We start from the raw sequence: 24873 nt of genomic DNA on the forward strand, positions 1-24873 counted from the left end.
TATCTCCAGAGATAAAAAGGGATGAGGGCTGGCTGTCAGGGAGAGCTCTTCTCCAGAGTCTGGCTGCTGAAATGGCTTCAACCTTGGATGTCAGAAGTGGTAGAGGTTAAGTGAATCAGCATCCCAAATTTTTCACTGTAAAAGCCCTAGAGGCAGCAGCCCAAATCCAATCCAGATGATAATTTTCTTTCATAATTTATTTCCTTTACACGTTTTTAGCTCTCGTTATCCTCAAGAGAAATCTCTCTGAGGCTACATCTCTCTTTGTCTTTTAACAACGCCTATGTCCATGGCATAGACATGGACACCTCTTTCCAAACATCCTTTTATAGCTCAGCACTTGTTGGCTGGAGCCGAGGATTCATCAGCAAATAGGTAGTAGAGCTAAAAATGACCCCAAGGAAGATCTAAACTCAGTCTTTCAAAGCTTTCATATCACAGTGCTTTAATTAGCTAGCAGACAGCTAAGCACTCTGGGCCTTTACAACACCACCCTGCAGTCAGCTGCTTTCCTGGGCCAAGAGCCTTAAACTAGCAGAAATTTGGGAGATTGTCATCTCTTATCTCTCTTGCAAACTTTGCCGTCCATTTTGAATGTGACATTTGGTAATGTAGCAACAGTACAGCATAAAATTAAAAAAAAAAAAGGAAAAAAAAAGAGAGAAAAACCTCCCAGACTCTGGAGAAGAATAGCTCCTGCCATTTCCCTTTTGTATCCACTGCCGAGGTATTTGAAAAGAGCAGGAGATAAGTAGCCTTATGACTACTACAGATTAACAGGCTCTGAGGTACTGAACGCGGATTGTTGCTGCTGGGAGTATAATGGCTATTGAAATTCGCATTTATACAGACATTTCCATGGTAGCACTGCAAAGAGCAGAGTGTATCGATGGCTGCAGACCATAAATGCTGAGGCCATGCAAAATAAGACAAGGAGCAAAACCCCTGCCACTGGGAAGCAGCAGGGCAGTGACCAGTTCCTGCCATGTAGTAGACCCTCTCCTACTTCAGATTATAGATCTTCCTGAGACACAAAGGATACACTAAAGCTTGGAAAATTCCCACCAGAGGCTTTCTAAAGGGGAGAGAACACAAGCCCCTGGCCTGCGACGCTGAGTCACAAACTGCCATGAAGTGTCTGCTGTCCTGCCAGGCCCTCCTGAGTCGCACTGAGCGACTTCTGCCAGGTGATCCAGGGGAGCTCTGGAGGACAAAGGCACAAGGGAGTTTTTGGGTTATCTTGCAGCCTTTGTTTTTGTTTATGGTTTGTTTTGCGGAGCTCATTGAACAGGGATGGGACTTTGTGCAAGAGGTGTTACGGCTTGTCACCGTTGCAGAGGCCTATTGTGCGGTTGTCCTCGATGCATGGGCTGCAATGTGCCATGTCACAGTTTTCCAGGTGTGTATCAGAAAGCACAGGCAGGGCTTGCTCCAGTCTGGTTAAAGCAAGACTGACTTTTCCTTTCCTTGCTTTAGCACTGGAAATGAGAGGCTCGGAATCAGCAGCATTGGGGTTGCACCAGGACAATGACACTGTTAATTCTCATCCACAAGCTGTGATGCAAATCGTGAAGCATTCTGCATGTGAGGGAATTCAGCTTTCCTGATCTGCTGAGTTGTAAGGTCAGTAGCGTTGTTCCCATACTATGGCTGGGGAAATGGGTGTGCTGAGAAGATAAGTGCTTTTTCCAGCATCACCTGGAAGATCAAGGACAGACTTGGGAAAACAGCGCAGATACCCTTTCTCCAAGTCAGTTCTCTTTGCACGTCCTTGTACCATCAAACATCTATACCCACAGCCCCTGAACACCTTCCAAGCATTTGTGGTCTTACCCTTCCAGTACCCCTGTGAAGGAAATACTAGAGTACCTCCTTTACACCTAAGGAATAGCAATGCAGGGGGTCTAAGGCGTGTCTCATGCCTTTGGTTTGAAGAAATCTGAGATTATATAGAAAGCTGAACTGGTCATAAGCAATGGTTTCATAAATTCTGGAAGAAAGTGCTGTAATAACCTGGTTTTTGATATTCAGTTGCAGAAAACTTAATACTTCCTCTGCCAGGGGAAAGGGGGCAAACTCTCAACCAAACTTTCATGTCTGCACCTCTCTGGAGAGTAGAATTTGCACATAGTTGTTAGATCTCAGTTATATCTGCACATTTATCTCCAGCTGCTGCTGTTACTCAGTAGAAAGGTGAGATGTTGATTTTAATCTCTGACGTGCTTTTGATTAACTGATCCCCAAGGAAAAGAGGGATTAAAAACCACATCTGTGGGCTCCAAAGGATATGTCCTGGACAGATCTGTTCCTCCCCCTCCCTCCTGTCCTGAAGCTTTCCATCCTCTAAGTGCAGGGATGTTTCAGAGCAAAGGCTCCAATTTGTGTGATGGTTTTGTATTATACTTATCCCATCAGAAAAATGTGTTGTCTGCATCGCGTGGGGTGCTTGGTGCTATAATAGTAGGGGGTGTAGGTCATGACTGAGCAGCCCTGGAAGAAGTGTGTGGGGGCGTCACTGGAATACCAATGTGACTTGGAGGTCAGAAGTGAAGAAGCTGGCAGATTTTGGTGTGTGACAGATTTTGATACCAAATACCTTTGTCAAAGAGGTAGGGCCTTGCTGCATTGCAGCCATCAACACGCGGAGCAAGCTCATTGTGCCAGAGGAGCCACAGTTTCTTCTAGAATTGCTAAAATTCAATATCAAACAATTAGAGGTTAAAAATAGCTCCATGGCTGTGTCTATTCCTCTCTCTAAATGTTTGCTTTCTTTGTTTCTGTGTTAGTGGCACTGGCCAAGTCAGCACTCAGATGCAGCAGAACTGACTAAGTTATTGCTTTAGCCCCCAGGGTCATACAGAGCACATGGACATGGATGCAAGAAGCACATAACTTATTTTTACTAGAGGGAGAATGTGGAAACAATCCCCAAGTCTACAAATGGAAGGAGCCGGTTCCATAACAGTTAAGGCCACCAGGCTTTCTTATTAAGGTCAGATCTAGTGTGTCATGTTGAACGTAATTATTCCACTGCTTATAATTTCAGTACATTTGATTCTGAATATAAAATGAGGCAATTTTCTTCCTGGGGATAAGAGAAATGTGTGCCTTTGCAGAGCATGAGACACAATCACTCTCAGACTGGCCAGCTTTATTTCTTCCTGATGAGGCACTGACTCCCCAGGGGATAAGCTGAAAACAGTATTTTCAACAGAGAGGGCAAAATACAAAGAAGAAAGTTTTTCTTCTGCTCTCAGGGGTGTTGTGCTTGGATGGTGGCCTGTTGCTAAGTGGCCCCATGGGAACGATTCCCAAAAGGATCATAGTTCTGTGTCCGGAGATTTCATTCCCTTTAGACCTCTTTCATCTCTTCATTCAAATCCTAATGCCGAGATTGACCCTGTAGGCTATTAGTTGCCTTCAGCTACCATTCTTCCTGTTTTAAAAGCAAGGCCGATAGGAACATTTGAAAAAAGGACTCTTCAGACCTGGAAAATTTTGTCATGAGGTAAGTGCAAAATGCTCTTCTTTTTTTTTTTTTTTCTTTTTCTCTCTTTGCTTTGTGAAGTGAATGGGATTGGGTTCTTTGTTGCCTTGCACTTTACACTGAAATGTATGCTTGTGCCAAATGCTTATAACGTGCTGCCAAATCCAAAGAGTAGCATTTTGTATGTTCTTTGTTCAGGCATGAATGCCTGTGCAAGGTGCAAAGCAAGACTAGCTCAGATGCTACAATAGTCCCAATCACAGAATGTTACTAGTAAATGCTAAAACATGGTAGCACATTTCCTTAGTTCTTCTGCCTCTTGTCTGAAAACAAGATCACTGAAACTGAGCACAATACTCACCCCACAAAATTGGCATAAATTTAGAAAGCTACTAGGTATAAAACAGCACTTCCCATGGCCTTGTTCACCTGCAACCTGCAAATAAAATCTAATTTTTCAACATCTGAGCCCCTATAGGAATTATAACATTGCCATTTTTTACCCTCAATAATTTTCAGGTGTCCTATGACCATCTATAACTGCAGCACAGAATGGATGGCAAAGGATTCTGTATGCACACAAAATTAAAACACCTGTTACCTCTAATCCATTTCATACCTCAAATGGAATTAAAGGTTTTTGTATTATACAGTGGTCCTGCACAATTATGTTTGTTCTCTTTTTTTCCCAAATGCTTTGTAGTCCTGTAAGTGCTGACAGCAGTGTGCCCTCCCTTAAGGATTGCTTTCAAAATGAGTGCTCTTTGTTATAGCTGTGTAGGGGCTGGGGCTCAGATTACTAAGAGGAGAGATATTCTTGGTGGATGAGAGGACGTAGTACTCGTGGAAGAACCCCTGAAGTGTCTTTCCTAATCCTGCAAGTGAGGTTATCTCCCTTTAGTGTCCTCAGAAGGACGTGTATATACTGTCTGTCAGCCCAAATCTGGAGGTCTTGATGGCAGTTTCTTGAATTGTTTGGTGTTGTGGTCTATAATCCTTAGGAAAATGGGATGATCTATGTGATCACGGCATTTAGGAAGAAGGACTTTGCTTGTAAAAGGATAAGGCTGGTGCTAAGGGTTCCCAGTGCATTTTTTTGAATGAACCCTGGCCATTTGTGGTTACCCCAGGCAGTGCTGGACATGACTTTTAGCGGGGTTGCACACTTGTGTTTTTAATTCGTTCAGCTTCTCACAGCAGAGACAGACAGAGATCTGTTCTGTGGGAAGGAGAAATAATGAGAGTTATATCCTGCTCCTTCTTGAAAAACGGAAGCTTTATAATTGAGTTTGTCCACACACCAGCAAAGTCCGAGTGTGACATCTGCTTCTTAGGTTCCTGAGCTGAAAGAGCGCCTTCTTTATAGCTCTAAGCTCCTCTATTAAATTTGAGCCACTTCCTCACCCCATCCAGTGTGGAGACAGGTTCTAACTTGGCGCTGAGAAATGGAGAGGCTGGAGTGCAGTGGCTTGAAGACCAATCTCAGGGTATAGAGAAACTCCCTCAGCAAAAATTGCTGGGCTGGGATCCTGCGACTTGTGTAAAAATGTGGTGTTGAATTACTGCTAAACACATGAATAAGTAGTGATGGGATTCACTGAGAGCATCAGTATCTACCACAGGAGCTTGCTGTGCTTGGCTCAGTCTGTAGCCTCCCGGGAGATCAGCTGGCATTTAATTTTGATCACTGCAGAAACGGGAGGCTGAGCTTGCAACAGTGACTGGCTTAGCTTATGTGTGTGAAAATGTTATTAAAATGGGAAAATGTCTCTCCAAATGGATTTTGCTTTGTCGTTTTAAAATCCCATGTAAATGATGCACAAAGGATTTAGAGTGGGGGAACTATCAGAGATAATAATAAACTATTAATACAAACTAGTCGAGTTTCACTCAGTGGGATTAAGACTCAGTCATGTCTCATTTAGGAGTGTAGTATTAAGCCGTCCTTCAGATATGACAAGGTTTATGTTTTCCCTGAGTTGTTTCCAACTGAGGAGGGAAATATCAATTAATTTAAATTTTTGCCTGTTGTCAATCCTGCCTCCATGGGTTTTGGAGTCCAACCTAATGCCATAACCTAGAGCAGCAGTGATGGATGTAGGTTTATCATTGACAAGGAAGCAATAAGTATCAAAAAGAGGTACTAAGCAGGGGAAGGGTTGTCTGAGGAAGGGGCACTAAGAGGGTTGGGGAACATGCCACCCATTCTCTGGGAGTCAGAAATGTTGCCATGGAAAGGGAATTTGAGACAGTAGATTGCTTTACCCTCCGGAAAACAGAAGTTTCTTTTTTTTTCTAGCACTGGCTGCTAGAAAATCATAGCTCTACATGGAAAAGACCAACTCAGCATCCCTCTGGCTGCCTCTGTGCAGAGCAGCTATCAAACTGAATGTCTGTGTCTCAAAAATGTGGTTCCTACCCCTTCTCCTGCAATTCTGTCCCTTGGCTTGCCAGATCCCATTCTTACAAGCTCTTTGTTTCATGACACCTCATGTTAGTTATCCTCTGTAGGATGTTAGTACTTTATTTTTCCAGCCCATCAAAGCAGCTGAATCAGGGAACTCACCTGTAATGTAGTTAAAACATATGACAGGTGTCACAGTTGCATTCACCAACTTACCCAGCACAACACAGACATGTTGTTATATTTAGGAACCATTTACACTGGTTTTTTCAACTCTGCTATACATTATATTAGTCATTTTGTCCTCCTTAGATGTCACTTATGAAAATTCAACACTGGCAGAGCTGCTGCCACTTGCTGCAGTATCTGCATTGTTGTCATTATCCCAAATATTGTGGCATTTAGAGATTTACTTCATTAGGAGGATGGGATCTGACCATCCTTCTCTTGCACAAGAAAAATGTACCATCTAAACTCAAGACACCTCCAGTCATTAACACTGGAGCAAAATCAACCATTTAAGGGATTCCTTTCATGAACTTGCCATCAACATTTGTGGTTTCAAATTAATTTGTTATGATTGTCTTTGCTTAGGATATCTCTTCAGGTGATCCAAAACATCTATCTGAAATGCCTCCCCTGTTAAGTGATGTAAGCTCAAACTGCTGCTCTGCCCACAGGTGTATCCTTCATTTTGATTTCTCTGCTTCTTTGCTGTGATGTTTGCAAGCCCTCCCTTCTTATGGGACTTGGTTGTCATTGTCCCTGCTGTGTTCTCCTGAGGGCAGCTGGAAGTCAGAGTTCCCAGGAGCACAACGTGCACACAGAAATTTTTTAAAATGGAGAATTTCCTTGGTTACAGTTTACTGGGAATTTTAGCTGGCGTGTGAATTTTTTTTCAGACAGTGAATTTTGAATTTGTAATAGAATCTGCCTTTGAAATCCAGTATTAGCAATTAATGAGGTAGAGCAGTTAGGGGTAGAGAAGCATATTAACTCATTTAGAAATCTAGACAAAAACAGCACAATTTAAGGTACTGAATTTTTGCAACAAACAGCTTGTGAATGAACTGTAGATAAATTGATCTAATTAACAGGTTTCCAGATACAATTTCAAAGGATGAATTAATTTCAGAAAAAAATCTCAAATCAGTGAACAGACATTTTGTAAAGAATAAATAGACTAAAATATAAGAAGTAATTTCATTTAAGAAGTTATTTATATTAAATAATTTGCACATCTCCACTGAGGTTTAGCAGTTCACCTTCTTGATTCTAGCCCCATGCACTGACACACACACTCACACACACACAGAGTCATGTACTCCCTCACTCTATGTGATTTAGGCCTTGCAACCTCTTGTCACTATCAGTAATCATTAGAGCCACTCTCATCTTGCTGTTCCAGTTCCTCCTCTCTAACCTTTTCTGGCTCTGCTTATGCACTACTCTGATGCCTCTCTGTCTTGCAGAATTAATTTTAAACATGGAGACTTACGTGCTTCAGTCTTTAGATGGCACCAAAACTGAATGCACTAATTAGGGAAGCTTTATGATTTCTATTATTTTCTAGTCACAGATAGGCGGTTTTTTTAGAGCTTGTGAAGGTTCATGAGCTCTGATTTAGCAAGGCTTTCTATGAGTTCTCCATATATGCTGTCTGTAATGCTAGATCTTATGTTGATTAAAGGGCACCATCTAAATAGAAACAATTGCACCGGCAGCTTTGAAGTGCTCTGTATGTTGGTAAAAACTGTACTGAATTGAACGGCAAGGGTTTGACAATAAAATATAATCAGAGACTTAAAATATAAAATTAAATGGTGGGCTTGTCTGATGTTGGTAGTGGTCCTTTCAATTCCTTCTTATTCAAGTGTATGAAGCAGTCAAATACTTTCTTTTCATCTCAGGGCATTATTATCTTTAAGGAGTTTGTGTACCGACTTCAAGCTGTCTGGGTGGTATTGACTGAAACAAAGCAATGCATGCAATTGCATTTCTAAAGAACTAGTGCAAAATGATATGAAATTAAAATAGATGGAGATATTAAGTGCTCCCCAAGGGCAATAACACTGGTACTTAATGGGCAAAGATGTGTAAGAGACAAAACTAGGAGTTATTTACTATGTAAATACCTACAGACAGACTTCTGGTAACTGGAGCTGTAGTAGAGGAGGGTCTGAAATTGTTGCTTTCTTTCAGTGCTAATGTTGCAGTGGTGATATTCCACCCAAACTGATCCATTCCTGGTCCTCAACCCTTCCCATGTCCCAGTGCCTCTTGCTTGTTTCTTTAACAGCAGTTGTTAAAGCATGATAAGAAGACCAGAGTCCTGGAAAGCGTAATGGCTTTAAGGAAAACTCTCCAGGTTCATTTTTCTTGATTTGAAATTGCATTACATATATTATCCTTTATTTACTTATATTGCACTTCTAAGCAGAGCACTTTTCTGGCTAATGAGCAAGTGACCTAGAAGATTTGAATTTTAGCAAGTTTGAACTTTACTGATAAATACTGAAATCTTAGGCTTGGTTGATGGTAGAATTACTTGAACAGAGAAAGAACTCCAGTGTGTACACAGAATCACAGAATGATATGGGGTTGGAAGGGACCTCTGGAGATCATCTAGTCCAACTCCCTTGCCAAAGCAGGTCCACCTAGAGCAGGCTGCACAGGAACGTGTCCAGGCGGGTTTTGTCTCCAGAGAAGGAGGCTCCACCACCTCTCTGGGCAGCCTGTTCCAGTGCTCTGCCACAACGTGCTCCTATTGTGGGCCATAGAGTTTTCTTGGGTAGATGCTGAGTCCCAAGTAAATACTGGCTACACCCAGCCCCGCTCTCCATGTTTTGCCTTGCGATGATAGGTCAAGACAGATACCAGCCAGAAATCCCTTTATTAGGTTTCTGTATTAGCCTGCAAGTTGAGTGGTCAAACACTGGAACAAGCCTCCAGAGAGGCTGTAGCATCACCATCCTTGGAGGTTTTAAAAACTTCTGAACAAGGCCTTCAGCAACCTGGTCTACTTTTGAATCTTTGAGTTTTCACTTGAACTCCTAACATCCTTTCCAATATGATTTGTTCTGGATCTTAGAACTCCTTCTTGTAGATTGTTTTGACTCATCATCTCCTTTGATTTCTTCTCTGTCTGGTCTCCCTTAAAAAAATACCCCCTTAAATGCTATCTTCTCTGCCCTGAAAAAAAGATAGGATCCACAGAAAAACACAGATGAAAAAAACACAAGTGGAAATTTTAGTGGTACCATTACATCAGAGGAGGGCTTTAATTAGTAGGCCTGAAGTAAAGATAATCAATTCTGCCTGTATCTGTTACAGACACATGAGAGGGATGCTAAACAGATGGATACCGTCATTTGTTGAAGTGAAAGGTGTCTTCTTTAACCTTGCAAAGAACTCTGCTCCAATAGTTTGTTTCATTTCTTGAGCAGCTCAGCAGAGCAATAACTGTGAGGGGAAGAAGGAAAAGAAGGATTCAGAGAAGTAGAACTTGAGGAAGCTGGAAACTATCACACTTGAAATGTGTTTTTTTTAACTTTTAACTTGCTGTGGGTTCTTTCTCTGGAAGTGCACAGATTTACCTTGGCCCACATGGAAGAACTTCATTCCTTGTGGATTCAGACAGGATGAAAGGAAGGCACTGCACCTTGCTCTCATGTGGAAAGTCTGGGCAGGACTGCACATATACTTGTCGTTGGAAAGATGGTTCCTGTCCAGCAAGCAATATGGTCACAGGGGCTGCACAACGTGACTTTGGATCTGCGTTGCCTCCAAGCAAGCTCCCACCACAGAGATGAAAGTGCCGTGGACCTCAGCTTCACCTGTCCTTAGTGTCTCCAGCCTCTCTGGGAGTAGCCTGTCCTCTTTGCAACAGACTTGAGAAGGAGACTTTGGCCAGGCCAAGTGCTCCCAAGTTCACAAATGCTCATTGCCAGGGAGGAGCAGCCTGAAGCATGAGCAGGAATTCCCATATCTAGTTTGGGAAAACAAAACCGAGACAAATGGGGAAAAGGTAATTAAGAGCAACATGGTAGGATACCCATCTTACACTACCTTGGATTATCAGATATTTATGATCCTCTGCATTCTGAATTCTCCTGGCTGTTGGATCTCTTGGGGAACATAAGAAGCCTCAAAGATGCAGAGAAAAATGGGAATGCTGTAAGGAGAAAATGAAAGAGAGAGACAATGGCTGTAAGAGAGGAGGGATCCAATTTTCCTAAGTGTTTAGGGGACTTAGGAGATCAAATCTCTGGTAGGTTGAACTCACTTGAGGCACTACTGACAATTTACCCAATATACCAGGAAAAAACAAGATATAAAAAGCTCAGCACTGATTATGCTGGAGGCAAAACAACCTTTACTATCAAGGTCGCTTTCTAGACTCCATATATTCTAACCAGGGTGGTGGGTCCTCAGGGAATTCCCCCTCATACACATCCTTTCTTCGCAGTCAGAGAGCAACTGATGTGCAAGAGTGCCTGGAAGGAGCAGCTAGTCACGGGTTTTGAGTGACAGCACATAAATGGTATGGTCTCCAGTAGAAAGGCTGTCTGGTGGTATTTCAGTTCTCTGATTGGGATTCTGTTTCCCATGTAGTCTGGCCTCTCCTTGTCTGTTTGTTTTGTTATCATTTGTATGGAGATCATCAGATCCAAGTACATTTGACATATGGAGATAACAGTCAGGAAAGGAAACAACATATGGCAGACAATTCATATCCATCAAGATCTTTCATAAAACCATTTTTAGCAATAGAAAAAGAAGAGTAGAAAAAGACAGCAGGTTTGAATTTAAAATAAGTATGCTACTCTAACAAACAGGAGGGCCTAGGGCTTGCTTTCTAAAATGAGACCACTGGCTCACTGAAGCCAGCATCTGCTGGTACCCCATGTTTAAATGATGGGATAAAATTCTCTGCAGTGCTTTGGTCAATTACTTTTTGACCATCATGACTGATTAATAACTGGTCTCAAAGTCGTGACTGAAGCCAACCGCACTGACTGTCTAGCCTGTTGAATCGCTGCCTTGGGGTACTTTGGGGCTAATCCAGCTGTTCAGCCCAGGATTACAGGGAGGAGGGAGATAGGGAGCACAGGACTATACAGGTACTAAAGGGTGAGTGTACCTGGAGACCCCTCTGTGTGAGGTACAGCCCTGCTGTCCTCATGTATCTTGTTTGCCCTGTAGCAACATCACATAATTGTTTGGACAGATGATGAGATGGTCCAAGTCCTTCCTAGCAGGCCAGTGATGCTGCTGGTTGGAAAGGCAGAAGGATTTATGTGTAGAATGAGTTCAGGCTAAATTCAAATCATCTACAAGGGTGCTGTGGATATGTAGCACTGGGTCTCAGGAGCATCCTAGGCTTCAGGCTGCTCCTCAGACAAACCACGTTCTGGATGTACACCAGAAATATGGCATTTGATTTCTTTAATGAAAAAAAATGCCAGTCCGTCAGTTTGACTGAATTGAACTGAAGATCCTTTTGGCTTGAGAGGAATATTTTGAGGTGCTATATCTAGTCCAGACATGGCTGTATTTGGATTATATGGATATATTAGGAAGTTTAAAAGGAATGAGTATGCTTTCCAGGATAGAAAAATATTACATATGTCACTAATGTATGTAACTTATTTATTTGTAATAAATGGGATGTCTTCTGTAATCTATAACTGTTTTTCACTTTGGCCTTTTACCAAAGAAAGTGGCATTTTGCTTTTGGTTAGTTTCTTTTTTATGACCCTATGGAAGAGTCTTGCAGGATTAAGAGGTTTTTTTAAGGATAAGGAAACCTCTGCAACAGTGTTTACATAGCCTAGCCTTATGTCGTGGCTCAAACCTCAAATCAGGACACACTACAGAGGTCTCACAGGCTCACAGTATCCCCGATGTTCCAAAAGGAAGAAGGAGCCCCAAGCTCCTCTCATGAAACTAAAAGCTGAAAACCAGAAGAAGAATAGCCACAGTGTGAAGATATACTTTCAAGGAGGATCTTCTCCCAGCCTTTTTTCTTGATGTTCTTTCACATAATTTCCAGTGTGGTCGACTCCCTTCCTCCTCTGCCAGTTGTCTTCCCATCTGTTATTTCCTCTGCTCCAGGAGCAGAGTAGTTGAGCTGTAATGATGGGGTTTGCTGGTACTACACCTCTGGAAGTAAAAAGCAAATCTTATTAGAGGAAGGAACAAACACTTTCCGAGATGGATAAGGCCTGTTTGAAGATCCAGGGCATCTCGCTAGGAATGGAATCAGTCAACCTCCTCTATGGGTTAAACGTGCTGAGCTGAACAGAGTTATGTGAGAGAGGAGCTTGGCCAAGTTTATCTCCCATTCCTGTCTGGGTGAACAGAAAGGATGAAACCTCTGTCTGGTCTAATAAGGAGTCAAAGCCGGGCCCTGCCCAGAGCCTTGCCACAGTATCAGCATAAGGATGTGGTGTTGAGCATAGCAGTCCTTTACAGGTGCCAAGTCAGGGGGTTTAAAATGTAAAATGGCATTTCAATGTTTAAGAATAGCAAGTAATTTGATGGCTGTAATAGAAAAGCTTCCAATCCTTTAGCAATGTGTTCCAGAGCTGCATAACACTGCTGATAAAATTGCCTTTGGATTCCTTGTCTAATATTCCAGCCTTTCTCTCGCTCAGCAAAACACAATAGCTTGCACTAAGCCTCCCTGGGAGGGCGGCTAACAGCACATTTACTAGACACTTCAACATTTGATCATATTTCTCCTGAGTGTATTTAATATCTGTTAATGTCAGCAGCCCCAGCCTAATCGAAATACCTGCATTGCTGGGAAAAATGTTTAATATAAAGGATGACACGGGTAAGCAATCACTTACTGATGTCTTTTGGAAATGAATAGGTGACTACCCAGGCTCTCCCTATCCCCCTTCTTCTGCCTCTCCCCTCCCCAACCATGCTCTGTTACCACCCTGCTGCTGTGTGCTTCTCTGAATGCATTAGAGTGGTTATTCTGAGTATGCAGGAGATGCCAGGAATAGTTTCAGGTTTCCTGCCTCATCAAACCAAATTCAATCTGTAAAAAATTAATACACCCAGAAGGAACAGTTAAAAGCATCTCCAATCAATTAATGTTAAAATGGGGAGTAGAAGGTTGATTTGTTAAAGGAAACCCAATCCAGCTCAGAGCTGGAGAGAGGCTACTGAGACAAGAGTACAGTTAACAAGTCAAGCTGTAGTGTTTCAAAGGAGGGTAGTAAATAAGGTATAGGTCAAAGCTATGAATGCATCACTCACAGCTGGTCATTGCTTCAGGTCGAGGATCCCCTGCCCTGTTTTGGGCAGGCCAAGAAGTCTCAGTCTTCTCCCCAGACTTCCCACAAGGCAGCAGATGGCACATGCCTAGCTGTTTGCACTGGCCATTTTCATCTTCTGTCTTTTCTTCCAGTAGCAGCTGGACTGACAAATAAAGAATGCAGCCAACAGCCATGAGAGGCTCTGCATACTTAAAACAGCCTCATGTCTACTACACTGCTCACTCCAGCAATTCAGAAGACAAGTTGCTACACCATCCTTATGAGTTTGCCTTTAAAAATCTTAAGTCAGAAAGAGATAGATAGAAGAGGGTTGTTTTTTTCCCCTAATATCTGAACCTTGTTGATGTTCAACATTATCTTCACCATCACAAGTGTCAGGCCTCAATTTTATTTGTAATGGAAGCTGAGACTCTCATATCATCTCTTGACTCCAGGGCCTGGAGATTTAAGCTGCAGTTTGAAAGGCATGTGGATGAGTTTCAAGAACTGGCAACAAAGATCCTCATGGTGAAATTAAACAGAAATCTCAGTAATTTACACACAGGAGGGTTCAATCTGCAACTCTTGACTGTCTCTTGTCTGGAGTGCCAGTCCTCATAAAGGTGGATTCTACTTTTTTTCCCTCAGACGCTCTCTGAATGTTTCCAAAGTGTAGAAAACTTCCAAATCATGTCTGAGTACATATTTGAATTAAACCTTTTCAAGCATGTTTTCTTGCTACCTGGTGTATTAGAAATAAATAAATAAAAAATAAAGTACACAACCAGCTGAAGCCGATTGTCACTATTTTGCCTCTGATTAATGTAGGTCACACTTTTCTTCCTTCCAGCTATTAAGTATTTAGATCCATTTATACTTTAATCCCTTGTCTTTTTCCTGGTTCTTTGTTGCTTTGTTACATCCTCACAGTCAGAGAGCATTGAGATAAGTGGTAGAAAAATGGGGAGAGGGAGTTAAGGCAGTAATCCAGCTTTGAAATAAAAAATTGGCCTGAGGTTAGTGCTTGAATGTAAAGAGGCTACTGAAGGCAGAAGGGGAGAAAAAAGACTGGCAGGAGAAACTGAGGCAATAAGACCTGAACCAATATTAGCTCTTCTCTGGATGGTGTACTTGAATGCAGTCCTTGTGATAAAGGGTTAATGAAACTGCATTTTCCTGAGTGTGGACTGGGACAGGGCTAAGAGTGAAGGAGATTTGCTGAAGGCTATGATAGGATTGCTAGGATGGAGGTAGGAAAGTAGTTTAGCTGGTGCTGGAGCTATGCTGCCTGGTGGGCTGCTGTGTTTGGGGAGGGCTTCAAGCGGTCAGGAGGAGCACTGAGAGAGGCCCATAGCTGCTGAGATGGGAGGGGTTCATATTGTGCTTCCCACCTTCCCCTATATCCCTCTGCCCAGGCAGAGGAGCAGTGCACTAGAGAAATACCTGCACTTTGTTCACAAATCTTTGCCCCTGAGATTTAGAGTGTGTTCTGGGCTTGATCTTTTCTGAAAACTGTATTTCCTTTGGAGGTGGGAAGGAAATTCTGTGGACACCAGCAACAACTCTGCTTGTAGTGGGGAAGCATGTCTGCCTGCTAATTGACGATCACTTTTTCTATTTTCTGCTTTCTCTTAGAAGGTAACAGCAACCTTCCCTCCAGTTAAAATAGAGGAAACTGGCTGGAGAGAGCTCAGGTAAGGCCAGTTGACATATTCTTATATTCAATAAAAGAAGTTTACACAAAAATACAATTATTGGTCTCCTCTCTTAATTACTGGGCACGCTTACTGCATAATGCTGTAGGTTATATTTCTAGTTCTTTGCTGTTTGAAAGCCCAAATCAATTTTCCTATGAAATTTTGAAAATAAAATACAGTTTTAAGGAGACTTCTTGGGCCCCATGTGTTTTATGTCACACCAGATATAAACTGGGTTTCAGTGAAAGGAGAGCATGGTTGTTTCATTTATCCAGGTCTGGGCAAAAGGAACGACGCTTCTGCAGCCAGGTATAGGAGACTGCACGGCTCAGCTGTGCCCTACACTAAGATACAATAATACACAGTGTGGTGCAGCTTTAATTTTAATTCAAAATAAATATTTCCATAACCTACAAAATTCCTCTAATACACTTATCTGGGAGAATACAAAGATTAAAGAAATCCTGCTAATTCCTTTATCTTTCAGATACAGGGCTGAAAACAAAGACATCCAAACCTTGAGCCATTTAGGAGAGGAAGAAGCCAAAATCTATGCCAGAGGTTTGACTGCTGGGTTTACTCATGGCTTCAGGTAAGCTTCTTTCCCTGGATTGTTTAGCATTTCAGAGGCCCTCTGTGTTCCTCAAGGAGAGCTGTGGATTACAGGCATAAAACCTTGCATAGCTTGCAGCCAAGGCAGAGCAGAGGGAGTACAAACAAGCTAATCCAGGGTGCCTTCCCATCCAGCATCCTGCCTCTGACCCTGGCCAACACTATACGCTTCAGAAGATAGATGTAAGAACCTCACAGCAGGCAGATGCAGGATAATCAATCCTTTCAACCTTGTTCTCAAGCCCCATTAGATCTCATCCTGATCCCTAAATAGTTAGAGGTTGGATTAAGCCTTGAAGTATGGCATTTAATATACTCTAAAAATTGTTGTTACCATTAATTCCCAAGACTCTGGAAACTAATGTTATCCATAGACAAATACATTTTCATTTTGAATCATCCTGTGTCCTTGGCCTACTATAGCAATGAGCACCTAGGCTTAAACACCGGTTTGCAAAAAGCATTTAATATTTCTTTTTATCTGTGGTGATTTCCCTGTGATTTTTTTTCACTGCATGATTCTTTTCCTGACATTATGAAGTAAGAGGTAGGGATAAAGTGAGTATACTCTAAAGATTACACATTCCTTCCTCATATTATTGTACAAAAGGTCTCAGAGGACGAATTCTTTGAGCAGCTTAAGCATTGGTTTGGCAGCCTGTTTCCAGCCCCACTTAAAAACAGAGACAGGCTTTGCACCTCTCTCAAGACAAACCCTACTCCACACTTTAGTCCAAATTGCTGACCTTGGCTGACTTTTGTCCCAGCTTTCCCAGTCATGGCTAGGATGCGCAAGCTCTCATAGAGCTATTTTGGCAGACAATCTATCCCTTGGCAGCCCCTTTCCCACCTACTCCAACCGGAGCAGTAGTTTCTGTCTCTCTCCCAACACTAAACCTCACCCTTTCACTTGCCCTTTTTGTCAGCAGAGCCTTACCCAAGACCCTCAGGCATCCTGGAGTTGAAAAAGCTGTCGGTGCAGAATGCATTTGCATCCTCCCTGTTCCTCTGGCATCCCTTTTTCTGCCTAGCTCCATCTGTAGCTTTTTGATTTTTGTCATTTTTAACCCTAACCCTAGCCATTAGCCTTCTCTGATGCTCTTTTCCTAGGATGTCTTCTTAATATTTTGCTTTAACAGGAATTTTGATTTTTTTTTCCCTCCTTGTTGCATCTCATAACCCCATTTAATTTGTAAAGTATCTTTGAGGAAATTTTTAGAACATATGAAGAGATTTTATGTGAAGCATTCCAGCTGGGTGTGTAGTGCTTACATAGAATTGCTCAAATGTTTTCTATCATTTAATTTCTAATTAATTTTGGTTCTCTGCTATCATTTGTGCACACACTACATGAATATATCTACAGTGATGTCCTGGACTACTTCATCGTGTCACCTGCATTACATCTTCGTACCACCTGCAGTGCAGCATCCTCTCCCATGCCCCATCTCTTCACCATTCCTCCTCCCTGCTCTGTCTCTGTCCCTTCTTCTCTTCCTTCTTACAACAACACAGCCTCTTTCTCTTTCCAGCTGCGTCCTCTGACCTTCTCTGCTCTCCTGCTTGGTGTCCCTTGCTGAGACAGTGGCCAAGGGGCACCTGAGGGACCCATGTAAGTGTGGTGGGCAAGAGAAGGCAGAGGAGGACCTGCCTGCATGAACTGGCAGTTCCCCATACTGTGAGCCAGGGAGAAGGAGGTGAGCAGGGGAGGTGTTGCCCTGCTGCAGGACACAGCCTCTCCCATGGTGGGATCTGGGCAATGGCTGCTCAGAGCCACGATGGCATTCTGTACCAGAGGTGCTGGGCACCTGCTTGCCTGTGCACTGTGCAGCAATGAGGGCCCTCAGCAGTTTAGGGGCACAGATCATGGGATGGATGTAAAGAAATGGGGTTTTTTCTCAGTAGAGAAAAAATTGCCCACTTCTGTTTAGATTCCTGTGCAAGCAATTTTTCCCCCTTTCCAACGTTACGTGTCCATGGTGTTTCAGCACTGGAATTTGATTACATGGGCCAGTCATCTGGTTGCCTAAGGCCTTCTGAATGTCATCGTAATTGTTCCTACTACTGACCCACCTGAAAACTTGTGGTTGGTGTCATTTTTGCTATTTCAGTTCAATCCCTTTCCAGATCATTCATAAACATAAGCAAATCGAACAGTGCGGTATCCGGGGTGAAGCCTTGAGGCATATGACATTTGCCAGGGTGAAAATAGGCCATTTGATTCTTCACTTCTTTGCTTCTTTTCTCTTTGTTAAAGTTTCATCCAGAAAATATTTTAACCCCCTCACTTATACTGTCTTAAGCCTAGAGTTTCTCTATTTTGCAATGTTTGCTCAAAAGCATTTTGGCAGTCTAAGAAAGTCACAGTTTTCCATGGCCAGAGAATTGTCAGAGATTAGTAGAAACAGTTCCACTTTCTGTGTATATGATTTTAAACATCCTGTTACTATTTTCTTCTCATTCTTAATGCTAATTTCAAGGAATAATGGCTAAAACATTCCAACCAGAGGTAGTTCTGCAGACTCTCAAAACCTGTTTCTATTACTGTGCTGATTACACCACCCCTCAGCATTACCAGGCTTTTAAGTGAGGAGATCAGTAGTAATTGGAAGACCATGAGAAAAGGCAGATTTCAAGAGCTCAGGGCTTGATTTTCCAAACAGGTCAGTGCTCATACCTAGGACTAGAATTTCACAGACCTAATGCAGTGGGAACTGAGCTGTTTTGGAAACCTGACCCAGGGCTGTGCCTTGGTGCCTCTTAACAAGCTGGTGAGTCTTCATGGCACAGAGCAGTTCTGTGGAGATAACAGCTCATCTTCCAGAGATCCAGTGGACTTTTCAGTGCCCAGCAAATTAGCCCCGCTACAGCAAAGCAGCTTCATGGCTATTCATCCAATTTGGGAGATAATTAGAGTAGAATTAACTTGATGGTCTTTGCCCTGTGCACAGTTGCATGAAGCAGACAAGTTTATGCTTTGTGCCCATCACTCCTGTTTGGAAGCTCAGAGAAAGTGCTATGGGGGGGCGTATAGGCTCGCCTCCAATCTCAGACAATGAGGAGACTTCTTCCTGCAACCACTTCTGCATGGGGTGAACCCCAAAACCTAGAGAGACTTTTCTTGTCAGCCAGGGGAGATACTGAGGATGTGCTGGATGCCATTGCCTCAGGAGCTCATCTGAATCCCTCACTGGCCCTCATGGCTTCTTCAGGACTGCGAGACCTCTAGGATGAGGCCATTCATCCTACTTCTCCCAGTGAAGTGTGCCTTGTCCGATGGGACATGTGTTTCATTGCAGCTGGTTCTTCGGGCTGTCATGACTAATAAAGTAGTCCTTGTTTGGCTGCACACGGGGATCCCCGGTGTTCAGCTGCTGCATAAATCTATCGAGAGGAAATGGATGCTGCATTTGATGACCTAGTCTACCCAATGGACACAGTTCCTGGAAGAAAAACAAAACAAAACAAAACAAACCCACCCAAAACCCCTGGGAAATGCTGCTCCATGTAATCCCAACTGTCTTGTCCTGCTGCTAAGAGGAGCCATGTGGCTTTTACAGAGACATACAGGAAAATGCTGTTATTAAGGGCTTCAGGTATTCGTTCAGGAGGCTGTGGGATGCAGCCATTCCTTAGGCACTGCAGATGTATTTACAGTATTAAAAGGTCAAACAATCTTTCTATTTCCCTGTTTGCTTCAGAGAGTTTTGTTGAACATTCTCATTATTCGTTGTGGTATTTCTTTGATTTAAGAGGATTTCTCTACATGACCATAGTTATTAGAATGCAGTGTGTGTGCAGTGAATGTGTTATTACTATAACAAGCTTCTCCTTGTAGTAGATATTTAGTCTGAGTGCAAAGCTTTTAGTTGAGTTGTGCATGTGTCAGTGAAGACAAGATGGGGCAGGTAATTTGGAAAAAAAGATGGAGCAGAATGGGAAAAGGACACAAAATTAATAGTTAAGAGCTGTGACTTCTGTCCCGGTCTTTGTTATGGGCGCTGTGCCAACTATTACCTTTCTTTGCTGATCTTTTTTGGATGGAAAGCTTTGTACAACATCGGGGAGACCCTGAGGATGGGAGCACATTTTTCTCCTTGTGCAATTTCACCCTAATTGCTGGCAGGGCTTTTGGCCCTCTTAACCTTTAGGTGAACTGCAGAAAGCCTCCAAATCCCTAGGCAATTGTTGGGAGTCCTTCCTGATCTTCCTCCAGGACTTGCTTGCTGTTCCTTGTCCACGGTACCCCTTCAGTGTCAGAGAGAGGAAAGGGGCAGCAGAAGAGTGATTGCTGGAGCTGGGGGACAACTAAATGCAGCATGTAAACCCTGCGGCTTAGTGAGAGGAGGGAGAGGCAACAAGGACTTTTTGTAGGTTTGGGAACAGTAGGAACATTGGTATTATCAGGGAAAGATAATTAAAGATATTATAACGAGGCCAGGGAGTCAAAGGCATTATGTCATGATTTCCACTCTATTTTAAAAGCCGCAGCAAATGGGCTTAGATAAGGGTGATTACTTCCAAGAAGAAGTAACCGAAGAGTCTGCTAAACATCATCTATTAGGATAACATATACCTAGGAGTCTTAAGAGCATTAGCTCAGGAAACATCTGGTTTTAATTAATCTGGAAGTGCTGGCAATATTACAGATGACTGAAAAGGTTTTAGGTTTTACCAGTACTTCAGAGGGGTGTGAGAAGGAGGTAAGATAATTATAAGCTGACCAAACTGAAGTCGGTATCTGGCAAAATACTGCACAGGGAAATATGAGATTCAGTTGCTAGATAGAAATATAATTAATAACAGGCAACCTAGCTTTCAAGGAAGTAGAGCCTGCTAAACAGAACAACTTTCATTTTGTATGTGATTACAAATTTAGTTGTCGACAGAGACTGCAGAGAGATAATATGCTTTTTCAATGTGTTCAACATGGGCCAGTGCAATATTTTGGCCTGAGTCAAAAGATGCAGGGAATGCTGACTGATGGAAGTGAGTTTCTTATAAAATAGTCTGTGTCTGGTGTTATTTCAATTTCTCTATCTGTGATACAGAAATAAATATAAAATCGCTGCATGAAAAAATGTGAGCGTGACACACAAACTGAGGGAGTAGCCAATAATGATGGGGACAGAGTGGTTACACAGAGAGATAGGATGGTGCAGCCCACAGTGCCCGTTCCAATAAAATCTTTTTTAATGTTGCCAAATGCCAATTCATTCACCTGGATTGCAGGAGCAAGAAAATATTCTGATTCGATCGAGTCTCATTCATGGCAGCCCTAATACAGACTTTTTTTCTTTTTTCAGGTTTTGTTTTTTTTCTTTTGCAGTATCTGTTACATAAGGGTGATACGTTTGGATCTTATCACTGACTATTTTGCCAATGGCTTTTGCCAGCACAGGCTGTTTTTAGCTGGTTGCGAATGTGTTAGTCTCTTACAGGTGAGGGTGACAGTGTTGTACCAACAGTGAGTGAATCAGACTCGGTGGGGGTATAGGTAACTCTTGAGTGCTATTCTGTGCTCAGCACGTGTCACTCTGCTACTCTGATACCCTTCTCGTTGTGTACTTTTTCTGCCCAGGAGCAAGCTGATTAAAGAGGCTTATATCTTCCCCGAGCTTGCTGCTGTGCTTGTGACTAAAGATTCATGTGTTGGCTGATAAATTACACATAGCCAAATGTGCATTTAAAGTTACTTGAAGTACTTTCTTGGATAACTGTCCTTCCCAGTTCATTATTTGGGCATTCTTGTACCATCTGTCCAAGCCACGAGCCCAGCTTACTGCAGCTGGGTCTTCATTAATAGACTCTCAAGAGTCAGTCTTCATGCTGTGAGATTTGAAGGGTGATTAGCATCTCATACTGCCTTGGTCAGAGTAGGGAGAGAAAGTTGTAGTAGCAGAACTTGTCTAGCTTATGCTTGCTCTACTGGATCAAAGACTCATATTTCTAGAACAATGTGAAGACAATAGATGGGGAGTCTATTTCCAGTTAAATATTAGGAATATCTCGATTTCATCCAGGATCTCAAGTGAAAGTAAAAAGAACTTAAAGGAGAAGTTACACATATGAAGATGTATCCATTGATATATCTTAGTAGCTTTTTTTGCCCCTCAAAACCAAACAAATATCATTCACCCTAATGTAAACCCACAAAGTTTTGTGGAATCTCTTATATATTTTGAGGACATTATCTCCACATCTCTTTTCACAGATGACTACACCAGGCAAACATGAACCAGGGTGCTGGGCTCAAGTCCTGACTTGCAGAACTGGGCAGCTTTCCTCCATCACTTCTAGGTGCTTCTCTACACATTCATGGACTCCCACTGAATGCACTGACAAAGCTCCTGTCACTAAGATTGTGAAAGCTGATGAGATCACAGCCTAGGAAAATGGGTGGATTTATTAAAATAGAGGCTGGAGAATTAAACCAATTTCTCAAATTTGTTTCTCTTGTCATTAACCCTGACAGATCAATGGGTTTAAAGTTCTTTGCTAATGTATAAATGCCGAGCAGGCTTTGATAAAAACCAAACATATCTGTGAACTATTATCTCCTTCTTTCCAGGAGACTGCTTCATGATACATACTGAGTTATAAATATCATATTCTTTGATAGAATTTTTTTCACTTGTGATGGTCTCATATTGAAAGGAATGAGAGACTGTTAATTTTACTAATTATGCATCTTTCAGATCTTATTTGGTGCATTATGTACTGCCTCCTAGTTCTGAGTAATCAATGATACGGGTATACCTACCTTTGGATTTTTTGTTAACTGTCTGAACCAGCAACCTGAGAAGGTCTAAGAGGATCTTCCCTTAGGTTTTGCTAAGAGTGAAGGAGGGACTTTGTATTCCCTCCTACGTTTCTACGGAGAGAGCAGTGACTCAGGACTGTATGGCAGAGATCGTGCCTAAGCCTGGCTGTCCTCTTGCTGCAGTAGAAGCAAAAGCAGTGGTGTAAAATTAATTTCTGGGGGTCTAGTATCAAAGGAGTTAAGGTCCCTCTCTCTAAAAGTCCTCAGCCTATGGCTGTTGTGTCAGGTCTATTTACAGGAGAACTGATGAGTATGACAAGACTCTGGAGGGAAACATGAACCTGCTTCACATGGTGATGTGGCAAAAAAATAGATCCCTCCAGAGACCTGGACCTGAACTGCCATCCCAAGGTTAGCAGCCCTGCTGCTGCCTTCACCAGCTTGTGGGAAAGCAACAGGTACAAGCCCTCTTTACAAAGAAGGACCTCACAGGGTAGAAGTCTTTCCAGGCTCTCACTTCTCCTTCCAGTTGCTTGTAGCAGATGTCAAACAAATTGCATCTGACCATCACCAAAGTGCCTAGCGGACTTCCCACGCTCTGCCCCTTCCCTCTGTAGCTGCTGCTTGCAAGGAAGCCGAATGTCTTGTGGATGACTCCCTCTGTCTTCTCCTGGCCTTGGGGTAAAACTGCCTGAGCTGCTGCTTGGGGCTCCTCTGAGGGGCCTCCTGGGCCAGCCCAGCCTTGGCCTGTCCAAACATGCAACCCCCAGCAAACAGCAATGACTTATGGGTCACTGGGTCATTTAATCTTGCTGGGGGTCTTGTGCAGGCCTGGTTGGTGCCAGCATCTGTGCCTCTGGAAAGGCTACGGAGTAGAAAAGTGCATGACAGGTGGATGTGATGTTTGGGTGACAGGTACATGAGGAGTAATTTTCAGATTTGCTGTGGACCCTTCTCTGAGTTTGTTTTGGGACTCACATTACCAGTGACCTTCCTGCACTGCTCCAGCACCTGAAACTCAGGCTGGGACTTGGGGGCATGAGAAGTAAAGGATGGTTTTGGCCCTGCAGCATTGGCTTTTAGGTTGTTTCTCCATGGCAGTGAAATCTCAACATCTGTAAATATTTCTGTTCTCCAGAGAAGGTATTGCCCGTGTTGCATTATCTATGAAAAATCTTTGTTCCAAAACCTTATTTGTGGCTCCATTAACCTAAAGAACTTGTCTGAATGCTCCATTTGCCTTTTAAATAAAGAACAAGTGATTGTTGAGGACTTGCATCCCTATCATTTTGTGTTGCTTTCCTCATTATGAGAGGAACATAAGGGTCCCCGATCATTATTTCTGACTCTGTCATTAGCAAAGGTCTGGGAAGCGCGTTTTCACTCCATTAGCCTTCAGAGATAAAAAAGAATGATTGCGTAAATCGAGAATAATTATTTCAACCAGCTTTCCTCAATGTTTTGCTGTGGAACTGGCTGGGGCCTAAACATGAGCTGACAAATTAATTTCTATTATTTGTATTTTCTAGAAAAAACACCATGATCAGGACTCATTTAGCAATAAAAATAGCATTATTTGTGGTTTTATGCGCTTTTCTGGTCACTCATGACAAAAATCAGGAAGCTGATTGTTTCCCTCATGATGTTTGCCAAGACTCCTATGATTTACCCCTGCAGAAGTGTGTAGAACAGAGATTCCTAGATTTATCATAGTCATTTTGTTTCTCAGAGGTGTGTGGATACCTGTGTTAACCAGGACTTCTTTCTCTAATCACGCCCTTCTGTAATGACGTTGAAGTTCACAGTTATATGACTGCATAATGGCATATGGTCAGGAGGTTGTCCAGATGATCTGGACAGGATTCTTTCCATGTTCAGAGCACTTTCTTCTTTTCTGTTGGGAAAGGATGGAATGTCCCTAATCTTTCCTCCTGTTAGAAGACCAAAGTACAGCCATTTTTTCTTCTGGATATAACATTAATACTTGCTAGACCTCTTATGAGATCTGGAATTACTTAATGAGACATGCTTGCCACAAAATAGGGTTCACGCAGCAAGACCTCTTTCATGGTGTCTTCAAATGAGACAGCGTGAGTGTGTAGGAACAGCGAGTCAGGGCCAGTGAGATGGAGTCTGTCTGTCCCACCACTGTTCATTGTGAGTGGAGATAAGCTGCTTGACAGCGCCTTGAGTCAGCTCTTCCAACAGCAAAAGAAAGGCAATAGGCAGTAGGATGATACGATAAATAATTTAGGGATATTAGCAGTCTTGGATAGAAAGTGCTATAGAATAAGCATTATTTCTTATTTTGACTAAAGATGCTCTTCGATTGCTGGAGATAGTAAAGGTAATTACAATGCAGCTGAGAGCCTGGAGTGAAACTGGGTTGAAGGAGACTATTTAGTCCCCTTTTCCAACTGAAATAGACTTTTAAATCCTTACTTTAAAATTACTAATGAGCCAATTGTCATGAAGGAGAGAGTCACCTATAGATCTGTGCAGCTCCTTTCACAGCAAGTTGTTCAGCTGGAGGTTTTGGTGGAGGTAGAAAAGATCACATTCTCCTTGTCAGTGAAAAGTTGTGATTTGTTTTTGTGGGGTTTTTTTTAACAAGTGTATGGTTGGTGAATGAGATG

General features: G+C 42.5%; 1 long non-coding RNA gene across 1 annotated transcript in view; it reads left to right on the plus strand.

The window, feature by feature from the left end:
- Positions 1–3369: 3369 nt before the first annotated feature.
- LOC106893021 overlaps positions 3370–24873 on the plus strand; it is a 29258-nt gene continuing 7754 nt past the window's right edge. Inside the window, exons 1-3 of the long non-coding RNA XR_001412973.1 lie at positions 3370–3508; positions 14801–14859; positions 15350–15454. This is a non-coding gene — a long non-coding RNA (uncharacterized LOC106893021). The remainder of the gene's footprint in view (positions 3509–14800; positions 14860–15349; positions 15455–24873) is intronic.

Source organism: Calidris pugnax, unplaced genomic scaffold (assembly GCF_001431845.1).
Source record: "Calidris pugnax isolate Ruff unplaced genomic scaffold, ASM143184v1 scaffold24, whole genome shotgun sequence".
In the NCBI taxonomy this organism is placed as follows: domain Eukaryota; kingdom Metazoa; phylum Chordata; class Aves; order Charadriiformes; family Scolopacidae; genus Calidris; species Calidris pugnax.